At 38.5% G+C, this 17,679-nt stretch overlaps 1 pseudogene; it reads left to right on the forward strand.

The window, feature by feature from the left end:
* Positions 1-7,523: 7,523 nt before the first annotated feature.
* On the forward strand, positions 7,524-17,580 carry LOC122307755 (annotated as a pseudogene).
* The last annotated feature ends 99 nt before the right edge of the window (positions 17,581-17,679 follow it).

The raw sequence follows: 17,679 nt of genomic DNA on the forward strand, positions 1-17,679 counted from the left end.
GGCCTTGCGAGAAGAAGTAGGTGCCCTCGAGGGACTGATCTTGTCTCCAGCACAACTAGGAAGCAAGCAACATACTCTCCCATAATGTTCTAGGCAAGGAGAAACATGGGATCCACTCCTCTATGGCAACTTTCTGGCTTCCCACCTACTTCATAGGACCTTCCCTACACGGGGACATTGAACCAGAGGAAAGGATGAAAGCATCGATGAAATCTCCTTCGCCAAACCTTGAAATTGGGAGACACGTCTTTGATCTCCTCCCTGTGGTAGGCAAGACTGGGGAAAGTGTGTTTGGCACGACCTCAAGTCTTTGGGAGCAGGCAGCTCACAAGAAAGACTTGTTCTTCTTCCCCACCCTTTCTACCCACCTCATATGAGTTGCTTGACCTTGGAGACAGGGTCCCAAACTCCTCGAACGACATCCTTACAGCTGAACCGAGAGTAGAAACAAAAAACCTGGGATATAGCGAACCTATGTCCCCCTCTCCTTTGTGAGACACCCTAGGGGCATGATTAGGACTTGGCGACAGTGATCGTCTATGTGCTTAAGTACCAGGTGGAGACAGGGTGCTTATTCAAGGTAGCATGAAGCCCCTTCATCCAGGCTACTAAGCTCATGACCATAACTTGACCCGTTGCAAGCCACTATAGAGTCACTCAATCACAAGTTCTAAGAAAACCTAAGTTCCTCATTACCCCAACGTGTCCTTCGCCCCTTCATTAAGTATTTCCACCAAGTGGTAAGGAAGGGCACTAGGACCTGGCCAGGGCAGGACTCCCCTATGGGGGTACGAAGTGCCATTGTGGCAACATTGGGTACCCATTTGAACTAGTAGCATCACTTTTTAGATGTGCTTGATCACGAGCATTTCCAAATTCATGAGTACATGCTCGTGAAGGACGAGACTTATTTTGTTCCTACTTTGAAGGGCAAGAAGCAAGCCTTTTTTTGATTGCGAGTAGGAATTTCTTCCTGGATGCTACAAGACAGGTAGCCGACAAATCATGACCGATTTGGAGAAACCAAGAAATAGTCTATGGTCTCCTTGGTAAAGAGAGCATTAGACCAAGCCACCTCTAAGTTCTCCTTGACCCACGAGTAAACAAAGTCCAAACAACCTACTTCCCTTGGAGAAAGGGTCATGTCGAGACATTTCTCATCCAAAATGCGCCTACATATGGCACAAACCGGGAACTCACCATGCCTTGCTTCTCTTGCAAAGAACTCCCAACAGGTCCCAAAAATAAAGAAAAACTTCTTATTCCAATCCTTGACGTGCCAGAAGCGAGATTCCAAATGTGCCAGTTTATGACCCGTTTGCAAGCGAAGACTACACAGATTGCCCGGTTGTGGCTGGAAGTCATGGGAATGAACACATTATAAGGTCCGGGTACTCATCATTCATAGGTTTCAGGACCAAACGCCACGCCATGCCATCTAGGGTTATGTAGTGTTGAAAGGTTGGAAGCACAAAGGAAGATGACAGTGAAGGGTACAAGAGAAAAGTTAGAATGGAAATCTACACAAGGACTAGTGAGACCAAAGGAAAGGTAGAACAGGAGAATGTATGGAGCAAGAGAGACGCTTTGAAAGAGAAAAGCGATGGTTGGAGACCTACGCTTCCCCTAGGGCAACACATGTTATTTACTGCAATATGGGATGTATGAATCTCGCAAATCAAGCGACTTAAGGGGACGTGGGGAAAGAAAATTGATAGAAGTTGCTCGACCCAAGGGAAAGATAACATGACAGCGGATCGAAAGGGCCGTGCAAAAAAAAAAAAAAACGAGAAAAATGAAAGAAGCAAATGGACTTTCAGTTGTGTATGTGCAAAAAGAATTTGCGGGGTAACTTTTGGGCCCAAATGGCACCATGAAAGATAAAAACCTAACCAAGCCCATTGAATAAGGCCATTGAACTTAACCCTGCATGTGAAGTGAAAAGGTCAAGTGAATAAGGCCAGTGAACTTAACCCTGCATGTGAAGTGAAAAGGTCAAGCGAGCAGCCCAAAAGTCCATCACTTAGAGACAAGGGCAGAGCCACCAGGAGAAAGCGGTAGCTAACCTTTTTACAAGAAGCCCACGCGAAAAGCATGTGAACTAGTCTGTAGAGCTAACTTATTTGTGTCAAGAAGGAGCTTGTCGAGAACCTCAGAGGGCATGCCATATTAAATGTGCCGATGTACCCACTCAAAAGGGCAAGTTCGGGACAAGCAAGAGTCATCTTAAGGCCCATAGGTATGATAACCCACTCCTTATTTCTTCTTTAATTATGAGCTTCAATCTACGTGCCGAGCTCCGATGGTGTGTTTCAAAAGTTATCAAGCCGATTTCAAAACAAGATAAATATTTTAAAATTTATAGATATTTTAAATATTCTAAAAATATTTATATATGATATTTCCAGTATTATTAGATAAATTTGTTTTTAAAATAACACAATTATAATATTTTGATGAGCTCTACAAATATTATAATTGTGGATGATTATTTCAATTAAATATTTTAAGTCATTTTAAAATATTAAGATATTTAACTTTACGTTGAAAATTTTAAATTAATTTAAATGGTTTTATCCTCTTTGAGTAATTAACGATACTTCATCATTTTAAATAATGATGAAGGAATATTATTTTATAAACTTTAGTTTATAAAATAATATTTTATCTTAATTCCTCTTAATGTTTTATTTTAAATAAAACACTTAAATGTTTTCAAATTAGCCTGATACATGTTCTATCTTAATTCCTCTTTTCCCTCTCTCTCTCTCTCTCCCCCAGCCTGATATATGGATTCTTTCTCTTCTCCACCATGCTCCTCCTCTAGCCGGTCCCACCACCCACCATGGCATCTCACCTCCACCACTAGCATGTTCCCCTCTCACGGCCGAGCTCAACCCCACCGGTGGTGAGTTACACCAGCAGCTCTCTCTCTCTCTCTCTCCCTTTCTCCCTCTAACTAAATGGGTTTTAAAGCCTATTCCTCCTCCTAGCGCCACCGTACACGGCCAAAATGGCCACCGAGTACCACCAACAACTCCACCACATCATGGGCTTCCTCCCTATGTACTCCTTTCACCGTGACTCTCTTTTTCCAATGGGTCACCAAACACACGCACACATTGCCTTACCACCGTGCACGACTACCCATGACATCTTAATACCACCATCTTGTTCCTCTCACCATCACGACATTCTCCAACGATTGTCATGCCCAATCGAGCTATACATAGCCCTCACTCTCCCTCACTCCCAAAGGCACGGGTTGCACCATTTATGGTCGATCCACCGCCATAAGCCACCACTTTGCCACCACACCTCCCTCTACCTCTCGCTAGCTTCCCACAAAGTTCCATAGCATTTCTCCACTTCAAGCACCCTCACTCTCCCTCGGATGCATTGTTCACGATGTGATGCCGCTATGCTCCACTACCTCAGACCACCACGAGGCCACCTTGAGCCTTTCTAAGACCATGTCTAGCTATGTTCAAGCCCAAACCGCCACTTTACATGGTGGACAGCCGCCATACGAGGTTTAACCGCTACGTACGACTCCTCCGACATCTTGACCGTGACGGACAACGAGCGACGCATGAGTTATCCCGTCGATGGTATAACCCTCTATCTCTCATTATTTATGTTTATATTAGTTGGTTGGTTAGACTGTAGACTGTGTAGTTAGTAATTGTGGAGTTCGCTGCGTAGTTGTGAAGTAAATTGTAACTGTGAAGTGTTGGGCTTGACTGTGTAGTGTTGTGGATTGTGCTGTGAAGTATGGGCATGAGGTGTAATCCATAGTTGTAGCGCGACATATTGTTGTGAAGGGAGTACATGTGGCGTGTGCTCCGTGTCATGTAGCGATGCACCGTGTGATGTCTGTCGTGGTAATAAGTGATGTAGCGATGGCGCGTATGCCATGTTGTGTAGTGATGCACTGTGAGGTGTGTATCGTAGTGTGAATAGAAGAGAGTTTACGTGAGTGTACTTTGTGCTATGTCATAATATACTGGATGGCGTGTCACGAAGGGTTGGACGGCATGGTTAAGAATCGTAGAGTGTGTGAGCAGTGTCGGGAACTGTGTAACAGTGTCTCGAAATAGTTGTGACATGCACTAAAGTTCAAGGTAATGGGTGTCACCTTGTGGTTGACTTACGGCTGAGAGTATGTGTGAAGTAGTGAAAAAATATCAGAGAGTGCAGCGGAAGCATGATGGGCGTTATGATGTGACTCGAGATTAGTCTCGAGTTACGTGACATGACAGAAGTGCATTTGTGGATGCAGTCCTCTCCTATCAAGTGTTGGGATGAACTTGTACAGGACCGGGAAGTAGGAAGAGTCCTATCGATCGGGTCTGAGCAAGTTAATATCAGAGTATAGAGCTTGTTATACAAGCGGGCGTTCATTGGAATTATAAGTTGGTCATAGGTGATAAAAAGGATAATATACATGTGCTTTTGGCGAGACACGTGTGCCGAACAGGTTCACCACATATAATGGGTAATTTGTACTCAGCATGGTTATACGGTATTTTAGCCTTAGAATTGGCTTTAAGTCATGTAGCCTGCCTGGGTGAGAATGAGGATTGAGTATGAGCTAGAAGGCATGATGGTAGTGACGAGTATATTGTCTAAGGTTGGAACGCGTGACTTTGTCGGTTGGAATTATGCGTCGGAATGTAGAAATAGAAGAATAAGACAGAGGTCTTAGTGTCTTAACCCTAAGGTGAATTACGGAGATTCACTTTAAGGAATAAGATTTCAAAGGTTTTAGTATAGTAAATGGCACGTAAGAGCCCAGTGATGGATTGAGAGTATTCCAAGTGAAGCATAGTTCTATTTTTAGTATAGTTGCTTATGCATTAGATAGACGATGGCGTAAGGTTATGTGTATGCATGTAGGTTGTCATCTAACATGCACACGAATGGATTGCATGGAATGAGTATGGCATGAAGTCCAGGTAAGTATTGCGTTCATACTCTTCTAAAGTTTTTCCTAAACAAAAGAAGACGAAAATGAAAGCTTTTTCTCTAAAAGGAAAATGAAATCTTTTCTCTACTAGACACGCTTTACGAAAAAGAAAGCAAAGCATAAGTTTTCAAGTATAAGTATGAAACGGCCCTCCTTGGCAGCCCTTTTTCATGCACCCAAAGTACGTATGTGTATGTATGTAAATGGATGCTATAAGCAGTATGTATTGTATGTATATTCACAAAAGGAAACAAAAGGAAGCTTTTAAATGAAGCATGAACTGACGTTTTTAAAATGAAAAAAAGAAAACTACTTTTTCTAAAATGAATTTTAAGAAAAGAAAGAAAACATATTTTTCTTTTAGAATGACTTTACGAACGAAACAAACTGAAGAACGGTAAGAACTGTAAAGAACTGGACTGTAAGGACTGAAAAGGAATGAATGAACTGAATATATGATGTATGAAAATACATAACGGTCATATGAACAAAAATAGACATGGTACCAAATGGACTGGACTATGCAGATTGCAATGCTGGGTAAGTAGTACTGGTAGTGCACCCAGTGTTGCACCCTAACGGAATGGATTCCCAACTCGTGGCCACTGGCGGAATCAGGTCCAAAAGACCGCTAATCCCAGAACACGGGGTGCAACAGTGTGCAACAGCCAATGAAAGTGATAAGAAAAGAACGTATGCATGTATGTTAAGAAAAGAATGCATTAATGCTAAGAAAAGATGAATGCATGAATGTGTGTATGCATGAATGTATGTAAGAAAAGATGTATGCATGAAAAAGACACTTTAAGAAATGAAGGCAGTGAGGCGTGGGGAACTGTTTTAAGAATTAAAACCTTTTTTTTTTAAAGAAAAGAAAAAGAAAAAGAAAACCACACCTCGCAACGTTTTTAAAACGAACTGCATGTCAATGCATGATAAGCACGATATATATGTATGGAGTGATGAATGCATGACTAAAAACCTATGTTAATATATTTTAACTGTATGAAGTAATGCTTACGAGTTATCGACTCATTTTAATTTTTGTGTGTCATTTTAAGGACAAGGTGAGCATGACATGTCAGGATGAGTACAGACCAATGGGAAGAGCATGAAATCCTAGGCAATATATTTTGTACAAGAAAGTTTAATTACAAATTTATGTTTTCCGCTATAACATTTTAATAAAGAAAAACAAATGTTATCTATAAACGTGGAGTCTTTTGTATCCTAATATAAAAGAAAAATAAATTTTAAAAATAAACTGTAATTCTTATCTATTTTTATTAAAATTATTTTTAAAAAGACTCATCACAAATACGAGTTTTATAATAAGATTATTGCATTAAATGCGACAACATGCTCCTAAGAAAAAGTACAATTGTCAAACTGTCGAAAGTAATAGATGAGACTCCTGCCAAAAGAGGAATACAAATAAGGAGCAAGAGGAAGATCTAGAGCTTTCTGTCTTTTTTGAGTGATCGAGAAGAATCCATTTGGTAGCAACTTAAGCATTGAATGCGACCCCTAGCCAAGGAAGCCGAACCCATCTTATTTTTTGATTTCAAGTACAAGAGGGATCATCCAGAAACAACGTGGACACAATTGCGGGTGTGCGAAACACATCCTTAAAAGATGAGGTCTAGTTTAGTTTGGACCATATATGAGTCGACTTATACTTAGTCCAAATAACTAAACCACGCAAGGTGCTTGACATAAATCCAACCTATTTATTATGTGGGTTGACCTGCTGTGGCTTGTTTTAGTTATCCGATATGAGTTCTACAAATTGATTGCTTATATTGTTTGTTTAGTTCCGATTGACTTGATATGAACTATTCAACTCAACATGACACTGAGTTTTTTTTATTTGTTTTATTTATTCGGTTTAGTGAAGTTCATATGAAATCCGATTACATAAATATCGACCCTATTCTTTCGCGTTCAAATTCATCAACTTTGAGTAAAAAACTAACCAAAAGATAAGAAAGATGCGCTTCGGTGGGTGCAAAGAAAAAAAAATGAAGGGAAAGCCATCGTTCAAACACCACCACAAAATCATCCTACAAGCCACAGTCAACATAAAATGCTTACCCACGTGGCGTTATGCTTCCAATCCGGTCTAATAAGAAAGAGTAGTGCTAGGCTGTTGTCCACCAATGAGTGCAGGACATGCCACTTAGTATAATTTTACTTGCTATTTTTTTCTTATTTTTTAACATATTTAAATATTTTTATAAAATAAAAAAATATATCAATATATTAAAAATTATTTTTTTAATCATTAAATAAAAAAATTAAATACATGAACGGTTAAAATAAAAAGACAAACTAGAACACATGCTAACATTTTCCAATAAAAAGTCACATGCAAATTAAGGAATATGGCGAGACACTTGAATTAAACATTCGCATTATATATTTGAAGTGAGTATGTAATTAAATCAAGTATTTTTATATATTTGTTAAATCTATTTAATATTTATTAGTAATTTTTCAGTGTACAGAAGTTTTGTAATTTTTAATTATTATTAATTAAATTATTTTAATGTAACCGTGCTCGAGAGTTTCGTTTCCTGTCGGCTTGTTCATACGAGAAGAAAGCTGCCTTTTTCTGAGATTAGCATCGTTTTTGCATTGCTTTTTGTTCGGTCTCTGATTTCTTCAGCAACAACTCAGATAGTCTCTGACTTGATCTTCTGGAGCTCGGACTCCGAGACGTTTATACCCTGTCTCTTGCTTTTTATTTCTCAGCTTTCAATTCATTTCTCACGGCCGGTAACTTATTTGGTCACAGCCGCGGTGACACTCTCGGCCCGGTTGTTTTCAGACGTTTTCGGGTTCCTTAGGTTAGGGAACTTGGATTCCGAGTTGGGATTGCATTGGAATTGGAATCTCCTTGTGTTTATTCAGTTGTTGATTCGAATCTTCGATTGTAGAAATCTCTGATGTTCAGGTTCTCTTTGATGGGAGTTCACTTTTGTTGCCGTTTATTGAGGGAATATCTCTGAGATGAGCTTTGAGAAGCAGCCGTGGATTCTGTGGACTCTTTGAGGTCGCTTACTGAATGGAAATAGCTGAAAAAGGTGGATCGGTCTCTATGCTGGTTTCCATTTGGTTGTTGAACTTACACAATTAATGCTCAGAGAGCTAGTAGTGCTTTTGGTTTTATACGGAGTTGGGGGTTTGATTGCGTGGTTAAAGCCCTTGCTGGTAATTTGGCACGAGTTTCAGCTAGAACTATTTGGATGCTTTATCTCTTAGTAAAACTAAGCAGGTGACTGAATTTTTTCTTCGGAGTTCGGTTGGTGCCTTCATATCTGTCAGCATGGAAGCTCCCTTAAATGGGTTTCTGCCAATTTCTGGAGAAGGTCTAGTTACTTGATTCCACCGCAAAAGTTCCCATTTTTCTATATAAAAGCATATTTTATTTTACATCTTTTTTGTCTGAATTGTTCTGCTTGTAACTTTTTTTGTGTGGTTTACACGGATTTGGATTCTTCAGTGCTATTTTCTTAGCTTCTTGGGTGATAAAAATTAGATATTAAGATATAGGGTTATGGGTTGTTTTCTATTTCAAAAATATATATACACGACTCAACTATTCAATAAAATTTCAGTTTTTAAATTTATTTGAATTTCTTTGAGTTTTCTATTTAGTTGTGGGTTGTTTCCTATTTAGTTTCTTTCAGTGGTAGAGTTTACTTTTCTCTTGCTCTTATGTTAGAAATAAAAAAATGTATTGCTGCACGCATGAACACTACACGTGTATACCGGCTTATTGTTGAAGTTAGTTATATCTCATGCGGTTCTGAGTGGTGATATAAAGTTCGATTTGTAGAAATCGTAAGTAACAGGTGTGGAGGGTTGATATATATATAGGTTCATTTCACCATTTCTGCAGAGTCAGGAGGAAGAAAAGATGATTTCACTTTATTTTTTTTTTTAATTTTAATTTTAGCGGGTGGATATTTATTAGCCTTCAATTCATCGAATTCCAACATATAAATTTACCGTTTTGTTTTTGTTGTTTAGAAAACATATAAATTTGATTATTTAAGCTGCTCTCTCTCTCTCTCTCTCTCTCTCTCTCTCTCTCTCTCTCTCTCTCTCTCTCTCTCTCTCTAATTACCCGTTCCTTTTCAGCTAAAAATTATTACTCAATGATCTAGATTCAGTGTGCCTTTGAACAACTTGATGTGAATGATTATCGAAATTCGAGATATGTTTTTCATGGTTTGCTATGCAAACTGTGAAAATGTAGATGGGTATCTTCATTCATTTAAAAAAAAAAAAAAAAAAGTGAAAAGGGCTCCTTAAATTTGGAAGCTAAGTTTTGCTAACTTGTGTGTGCTAAATCCATTGAGTGCTTGTTAAAAGCATGGTAGAAACTGATTTTTTAGTTTTTCATCTGCTAGTATTTTCATGTGCTTAATGGAGAAAAACAGAATATGTTATCTTTGTGGTTAACAATCACAAGGTTCTCTTGAGTTTTTGGTTTGATCCCAGTTATTCTAATGCGCTGCTATTGATGCCTGCAAAAAATTTGTGAGAGCATAGTGTTGTTTGTTCTGAGTCTTGCAATTATGTTTGTAAAAGGAAAGCACAATACAGTTTCTCTAACCTTGAGCTTAATACCAGGTGTTTTAACCCTACCTTAGGTAACAATTTCCAAAACTTCAGTAACCCTTGTGGGTTCTTGCAAATTTAAATGAGTTTACCTTTCAATGCCATATTTGAAATTCAAAATTATATTGTCTAGTTTCATTGGAAAATAAACTGTTATGGAATTTGAGCATTCAACCTTTTCATTGCCATATCTTTTAATTCTCATGATTTCTACAGTTTTGAAGTTTTGTATGATGGTGATAATATTTTTTTGAATTGAGAAACAGGAGAGAGGAAGAATATTAATTCAGAGTTATGGCATGCTTGTGCGGGGCCTCTGGTTTCTTTGCCTCCGGTTGGAAGTCTCGTAGTTTACTTCCCTCAAGGCCACAGTGAGCAAGTATGCCACTTTTTTCTTTTCTTTTCTTTTTCTTTTTCTTCTGTTTGAAATGCAACAGTTCTGGATTCTGGATTCTGGATTCTGATAGAACTTTTGACAACTAAAATTTTCAGGTTGCAGCATCAATGCATCAGGAGACCAACTTCATACCCAACTATCCTAACCTTCCATCAAAGTTGATTTGCATGCTCCATAATGTCACACTGCATGTATGAGTCTCCACAATTATGCTGTTCTTTTGAATTAATGGAATCTTATTGAGTCTTAAATCATTTATATTTTGAATCAGGCTGATCTTGAAACTGATGAGGTCTATGCACAGATGACCCTTCAACCTGTAAACAAAGTAGGTCAACTGTTCAATTCGGGAATTAATATAGACATAATTGACAGAATTCTCTTAAGATGTAATCATGCATGCATATAGAACGTTATTTGAAACATCTGTTCTACAGTATGACAAGGAAGCATTACTGGCATCTGAGATGGGCCTCAAGCAAAGCAGACAACCATCTGAATTCTTCTGCAAAACTCTTACGGCTAGCGACACTAGTACTCATGGTGGTTTTTCAGTACCTCGTCGAGCAGCTGAGAAGATCTTTCCACCCCTAGTTCGTACCTGTTTTTGAAAGTTTCATGTCTTTTCAATTTGAAAATTCTATCTAGTAAATTTTACCTCTTTCAGAGATCACCTTGGGCTTTTTTTTTTTTTTTAATATATATATATTCATCTATATAGGATTATTCAATGCAACCCCCGGCTCAGGAGCTAGTAGCTAGAGATTTACATGACACTTCATGGACATTCAGGCATATTTTTCGCGGTATTGATCCCTTCAAAAGAATCCAAACTTTATTCTATCCCTCATTCAGTGTCTTCTTTTCTTTGCTAATATATAATCCCTTGACGTTTCTTTTAGATGAGTTCTTTCATACCAAGAACTTGCATTGGATGTTTGTATGAGTTGGACTGCAGAAAACAGGTTTAATAAATAATACACTAAAATTGCTTAATGCTTTAATTTTAGGCCAACCAAAAAGGCACTTGCTGACCTCAGGTTGGAGTGTATTTGTTAGCACCAAAAGACTCTTTGCTGGAGATTCTGTTCTTGTTATAAGGTATGAAATAGATGTTTTGAACTTTTGGTAAAATGAAAGAGTTCTGCTAGATTATTGCCCCTCCTATAACCAAGCTGAAATAATCTGGTTGTGTGTAGAGATGAAAAAACCCAGCTTCTCCTGGGTATAAAGCGCGCTAATAGACAGCAGCCAGCTCTTTCTTCATCGGTCATATCCAGTGATAGCATGCATATTGGGATTCTAGCTGCTGCAGCTCATGCTGCTGCAAATAACAGTCCATTTACTATATTTTACAACCCAAGGTAATTTTGCAGGATTTTTTTTAAGGTTGTCTTTTGGCTGACAGGCTCTGATAAAATAAATTTAACTATAACAGGGCCAGCCCCTCTGAGTTCGTGATTCCCTTATCCAAATATAATAAAGCAATGTATACCCAAGTTTCAATCGGCATGCGATTTAGAATGATGTTTGAGACTGAGGAGTCCAGTATACGCAGATACATGGGCACAATTACCGGTATCAGTGATTTGGATCCTGTTGGATGGAAAAATTCACAGTGGCGCAATCTTCAGGTATTCTACAGCCGTAAACGCACGTTGGATTTTAATAAAATCTTTAATATGTTAGAAAGGCACACCTTCTCGGGCACGTTTTACTTCTACAGTTGTAAATTACGTTCATTGTTGCAATATTCATGTGGTAGTCATGAATAATCTAAATATATGGACTTGGAAACACGAAAATTACTCTTCCAAGCTGAATTCTCAAAATGTATGCTAGTGTTTGGTAATTAAGTTGTATTCAGTTATGCTGACAATTATTGTGGTCTATATTTCAAGGCAGTTTTAGGAATGTTATAGTTAGGGACAGAGCCATGCACGTTATGGTTCCTGGCGTTAAAATGTCCTGTTGCAATCTTTCTGGGTCTGCCCAAGAGTCTCTCCCTGCATGCCATTTAAATAAGCACCTACTTCATGTGTTGAAGTCAAGATTCACTAATATTCTTAACTTTTTAATCTCAACTTAGACGGTGAACCAACATTTGAATTTTCTATAGGTTGGATGGGACGAATCAGCAGCCGGTGAACGGCCAAGCCGAGTTTCAATCTGGGAAACAGAGCCTGTTGTAACTCCTTTCTACATTTATCCACCTCCATTTTTCAGATCGCCAGGTAAATCATATTTACCAAGTAACTAGATTCTCTATTACTTGAGAGAAGTATGACTTTATATGCCTAATACAGAAACTGTATGACTTCATATGCCTAATACAGAAACTGTCAACAAACTAATTTTTTTTTTTTTTAAGACCCAAATTTATGTTCCCAATCATCATTTAATTGAATCAATCTTTTCCGAGTTGGTGCCCTAATCTTGGTAATAACTATAATACTAGAATGAAACACTCTCTTAAAAAAAAAATGTGACATATCCAATCCAAATGTTAAATGTGCATGGTGGGGGATGGGTTCTATGAACTTAGAAGAATTGTACTTGGCAAAATCTATTTGCAAAAGCTCCCCTGCCATGTATTATATGTTCCTTTATTGTGATCTTTGGGAGTGTTTTTACAGATGATGAGTATGACATAGAGAATGCTTACAAGAGAACCATGCCTTGGCTTGGCAATGACTTTGTCATGAAGGATACCCCTAGCTCAATCTTCCCTGGTATGAGCTTAGTGCAGTGGATGAACAAGCAGCAAAATAATCAGTTTTCAGCAGTTCAGTCTGGATTTTTCCCATCGATTGTTTCTTCAACTGCCCCGCATAATAACCTTAATGCTGATGATCCATCTAAATTGTTGGGTTTTCAACCCCCTACCATGTCTGCACCAAGTCTCCAGTTTAACAAAGCAAACGCCCAAAACCAAGTCAGTCAATTTCAACAGCCACCTATCACATGGCCCCAGCAGCAGCACCTGCAGCAATTAATGCAGAATCCTATTAACCAACAGCAGCTGCAGATACAGCAAGAACTTCAACAGCTGCCACAGCGGCAGCAACTACAGCAACAACAGCCACAACAGCAACAACAGCAGCCACAACTGGAACAACAACAGCACCAGCACCAGCAGATATGTCATCTGGGCGTTGTAAATAATGCTGTAGTTGCCCCTAAGCAGGTTTCAAACCAAAGTTCGCAACAACCAGTTGAATACTCTCAGCTGCAAGCACAGCAAATGCTGATGGGAAATACCCAAACTCAGCAGAGTATCCACTCTAATAATAAGAGTTCATTGCAGTTGACATCCATACCACAAGATTCTCAGTTTCTGCAACAAACTGAACTGCAAGCCTGTCTCTTACAAAGACAGCAGCAGCAGCATGCACAATTGCAACAGTCCTCAATACAGTTGTTCCAATTGCAACAAAGCCAGTCACAGAGAGGACATCAGCTTCCCCAACTGCAACAGTTGTCGCAAATAGGTCTTTCAGACCAGCAACTTCAATTGCAGTTGCTACAGAAGTTGCAACATCAGCAGCAATTGCTCTCCCCAGCTAACCCACTTTTGCAGCCCCAGTTGCCGCAGCAACAGCAGCCCAATCTGCTAAACCAGCAAGTACCACTCCTTCCTTCATCTCAGCATCAGCCTCAACAGTTAAGCAGCAATAGCTTCTCAACAGAGAAGCATATTAATGGTAATAGCTTATCAACTTCTGCACTGATGCAGTCACAACAGATTCCTTTGAACCATGCCCAGATCCAGCACAAGCCACTTCCAACAGTCAGAGCCCATTCTGGTCTTACAGAAGGAGATGCTCCTTCATGTTCAACCTCACCGTCTTCTAATAATTGCCAGGTTTCCCCATCCAACCTTCTGAGTAGAAACCATCAAGGACCAACTTTATTGGTGAGTGACTCATTGGTTGAGCCTGCAAATAATATTCAGGAGCTGCATTGCAAATCTGCTTTACAGATCAAAGAAGAGTTGTCCAGCTCAAAAGGACCAGACCAGGTAAAATATAGAAGTACCATCACTGATCAGTTGGAGGCGTCTTCCTCTGGAACATCATATTGTCTGGATGGTGGTACCATCCAGCCGAACTTCCCAATCCCCACATTTGGTTTAGATGGTGATGTCCAGTCAAATCCTCGGAACAATCATCCATTGGCAGCTAATATTGATGGATTGGCACCTGACACCTTTTTGTTTAGGGGGTATGACTCGCAAAAAGATCTTCAGAACTTACTTTCTAGTTATGGTGGTACTCCAAGTGATATTGAGACAGATTTGCCCACTACTGCAATTAGCTCTCAGTCATTTCGGGTGCCAAACATTCCTTTTAAGCCAGGGTGTTCAAATGATATTGCTATCAATGAAGCTGGAGCTTTTGGCAGTGGAGTGTGGGCTAACCAGACTCAACGTATGCGAACCTATACAAAGGTTTGTTGATCTGCTTTTATCTTTGCTTTAGAAATGCCTTACAAAGTGAGGTATATTTTCCTCTTAAACATCGGCAAAATACGTCCACGTCAGCAGCCTTATTGCCGAAAGGAGACTGTTTTGATGCCCAATTATTCTAACCTTCTTCAAATTTAACATCTGCATGCTTTGTAGTGTCACCCTGCTTATGTAAATGAATTTCACTCTCCATGATTTGGCAGCCATTTTGAATAATGAAACATAATTTTCAAAATTGAGTTCTTATGGATCTTAAGTGACAACCTAAGCTAAAATTCTGCCAACTAAATGCTATTAGTTCCCATACATTTTATTTTTGTGCATTTCATGATAAAAAAGAATATGTGGTAAAGATTGTGTAATTGATCCTCAGGTTAATCATATCAAGTTTCCTGAATAAAATAACTTAACCGGTGGCATTGATACGCCAGACATTCGATTCATATCATGATAAAATTCCTAGTTTTAGCTGAGGTGTCTTATTATATCAAGTGTAGCCCACTGCATTGAATTGGTTCCATGACTTTAATAGTGAGAATAATACCTCCAAGAAATTATTCCAATGAATGTATTCCCCTCTGGAGAATTTCAGGATTTGCATCATTCTCATGCCAGTGGCAGCTTCAAATAGATCCTATACCCCGTTGGTCAGGATTGTATTAGCCCAAGTACTTATTTGTTGAGAAGAAACTGATCCAATTTGAAATTGTTGATGTTTATACTGATCAATCATTGAAGGAGAATCCTGATTCATATCGATTAAGCTTCCCTCGGATTACTCTGAAAGTTCTTCCAAAATACAAGGAAATGGTTAAATTCTAAAGCCAAAGATCGTAGTTCTCATGTGAGCAATCAAAAAGATTTTTTAGCAGCCTTAGGTTTAGGTATTGTTCTTCCAATTATCGTTCCAAGCATTTCTTGGTGAGGTAGCTTGATATGATCAGATTTAAAGGAATTTCTTCTAATATACGAGAAACACCAGGCCCCTCTAGAGCCCAAACCTCCATTTCTCTTACCCGTTGTCCTCCTATCTTGCCCTTCCTCTCAAGGGGTTGTTGAGTAAGTATTGCGTACTGTCCTCTGGAACATCCATGATTCAGATTGACTTTTATGGATGAATATATAATGGAATTAGCAAGAAACTATACCCCCATAGGATGAACATAAGTTCATATGACTTTGCACAGGTGTAGTATATAGTTTATTATAAATTAAATTAAATTATTTTTTCCAAATGGAGAATAATCAACTTGAAGTAGGAAACTTCCAAAATTTATCAGTTGGGGTTCATGATTCAATTGGTCATAATTATTTCGTTTTTGATTCTATATCATGCAGGAGCAAAGTTTCACACTTCAACATTATATACTTTTATTATAGATTTTATTTCAGACAGGTTTTACATTCATATAAAAGATAAATGATTATTAATTGCCATTTTATCATCCATTTTTGTCCCTATGTACTTGGACTATGCCTATTTATTTCCATCAATAAAATTTTACTTCACCTATAAAAGAAATTATTGTTCATTTAGCAATCATCTAGTTGAAAAATGTATCATAGAAATTGTTGAAGTATTTGGCTCATATGGTGAATTTTTGTAATTTTTCTAAATACGTCCGTACGTCTAGGGTTAGTATAAATACACATTATATAACCCTACTTGATTGATAGTGAATTTTGCGCCACTCACTCCCCATGGATGTAGGCACATCTCTGAACCACATTAAATCTGTGTCGATTTCTATTGTTTTTCTCTTTTGATTATTCCATACAATTCATCAGCAATTGCTGCACGTTTCACAACAGAAATAACACAAGGTGCCTTTTTTTAAGGTTGATGTTGCTTTACAGGAACAAATTTTCATGCTTTCAAGATTATATGCTTAGAATTATAGGTTTTATATCAGGCAGGTTTTTCATTCATAAATATAAGAGAAAATGCTTAGCAATTGCCATTTTATTGTCCACGTAGCAACCATTTAATTGAAAATTGTATCATTATTATACACAAGGCGTGTTTTTAATGAGATTCTCAGATACCTAATATTGATTCAAACTTTTGAAGGTTCAAAAGCGTGGCTCTGTGGGAAGATGTATTGATGTAAACCGTTACAAAGGGTATGATGACCTCAGGCATGATCTTGCCCTCATGTTTGGAATTGAAGGGCAACTACAAGATCCACAACGTAATGAATGGAAACTTGTTTATGTGGATCATGAAAATGATATTCTTCTTGTTGGAGATGATCCTTGGGAGTAAGTGACCCCCAAATCTGCTTTAGTGTGTATTGATTCTCCAGTTTTAAACAACACATTTTTTGTTTTATCAGTGTTTTTTAACTACACATTTTTTATTGGTCTCAGGGAATTCGTAAGCTGTGTTCAAAGCATAAAGATATTGTCATCTGCTGAAGTAGAGCAGATGAGTTTGGATGGGGATCTGGGTCCCATCCCAGGGGTTCAAAATCAAGCCTGTCGGCTGTAATGGGATGGATGGTGGTGGTGCATGGAGGGTATGACGATAACTCTGCTGGCTCATATGATCGATGAGGGTTCCAAGATTGAAAATGAAGTGGTTCCTTTGACTCAACTCTGGGTTCTTAAAGACTATCTGAGACTAGTTGGCCTCATCTAGCTCTAATAGAAGATGAGAAAGGAGAGCAGTGAAGTGTTATTCTGTAACCAGAGAATGCTGCTAATAACAAAGGCAGAGAGGAGAAATATGTTGGTAGTCTTGGAGTGATGTCGATCATTAAAATGCTATTGTTCTTGGGTAAGCTGGAGCTTAAAATGGCAGCACACCTTATTTAGAAGTGATTTATAAGGTGTTAAGGTGTGCAAGTTCTATGCACTAATATTGAAAAAACTGGCCTCATATATGAAACCCAAGGGAAAAAACTTCATTTTAAGTGGTGGGTGGTGGGTTTTAACTTTTTTCAAAATGAGTGGGCTGAACTTGTATATCATAGGACTGTAATAGCATTGCTACTTTCATAGCTGTTTGTATATATGCTAACAAAAATAGAGACAATGTGGAATTGAAGAATTTCTAGTAGTTGTAGTTTGATACCCGACCAGATATATAGATCATGCACCATGCTTTAATGCTAATTGTAAGTTTTGTAGCCAGTACTTCTCCCCCACTCCCAAAAAAAAAGAAGAAAGAAAGGAGAAACATACTAATAGTACTGATCTCTCTCTCTCTCTCTC

This window comes from Carya illinoinensis, chromosome 4 (assembly GCF_018687715.1).
Source record: "Carya illinoinensis cultivar Pawnee chromosome 4, C.illinoinensisPawnee_v1, whole genome shotgun sequence".
NCBI classification, from domain to species: Eukaryota; Viridiplantae; Streptophyta; class Magnoliopsida; order Fagales; family Juglandaceae; genus Carya; species Carya illinoinensis.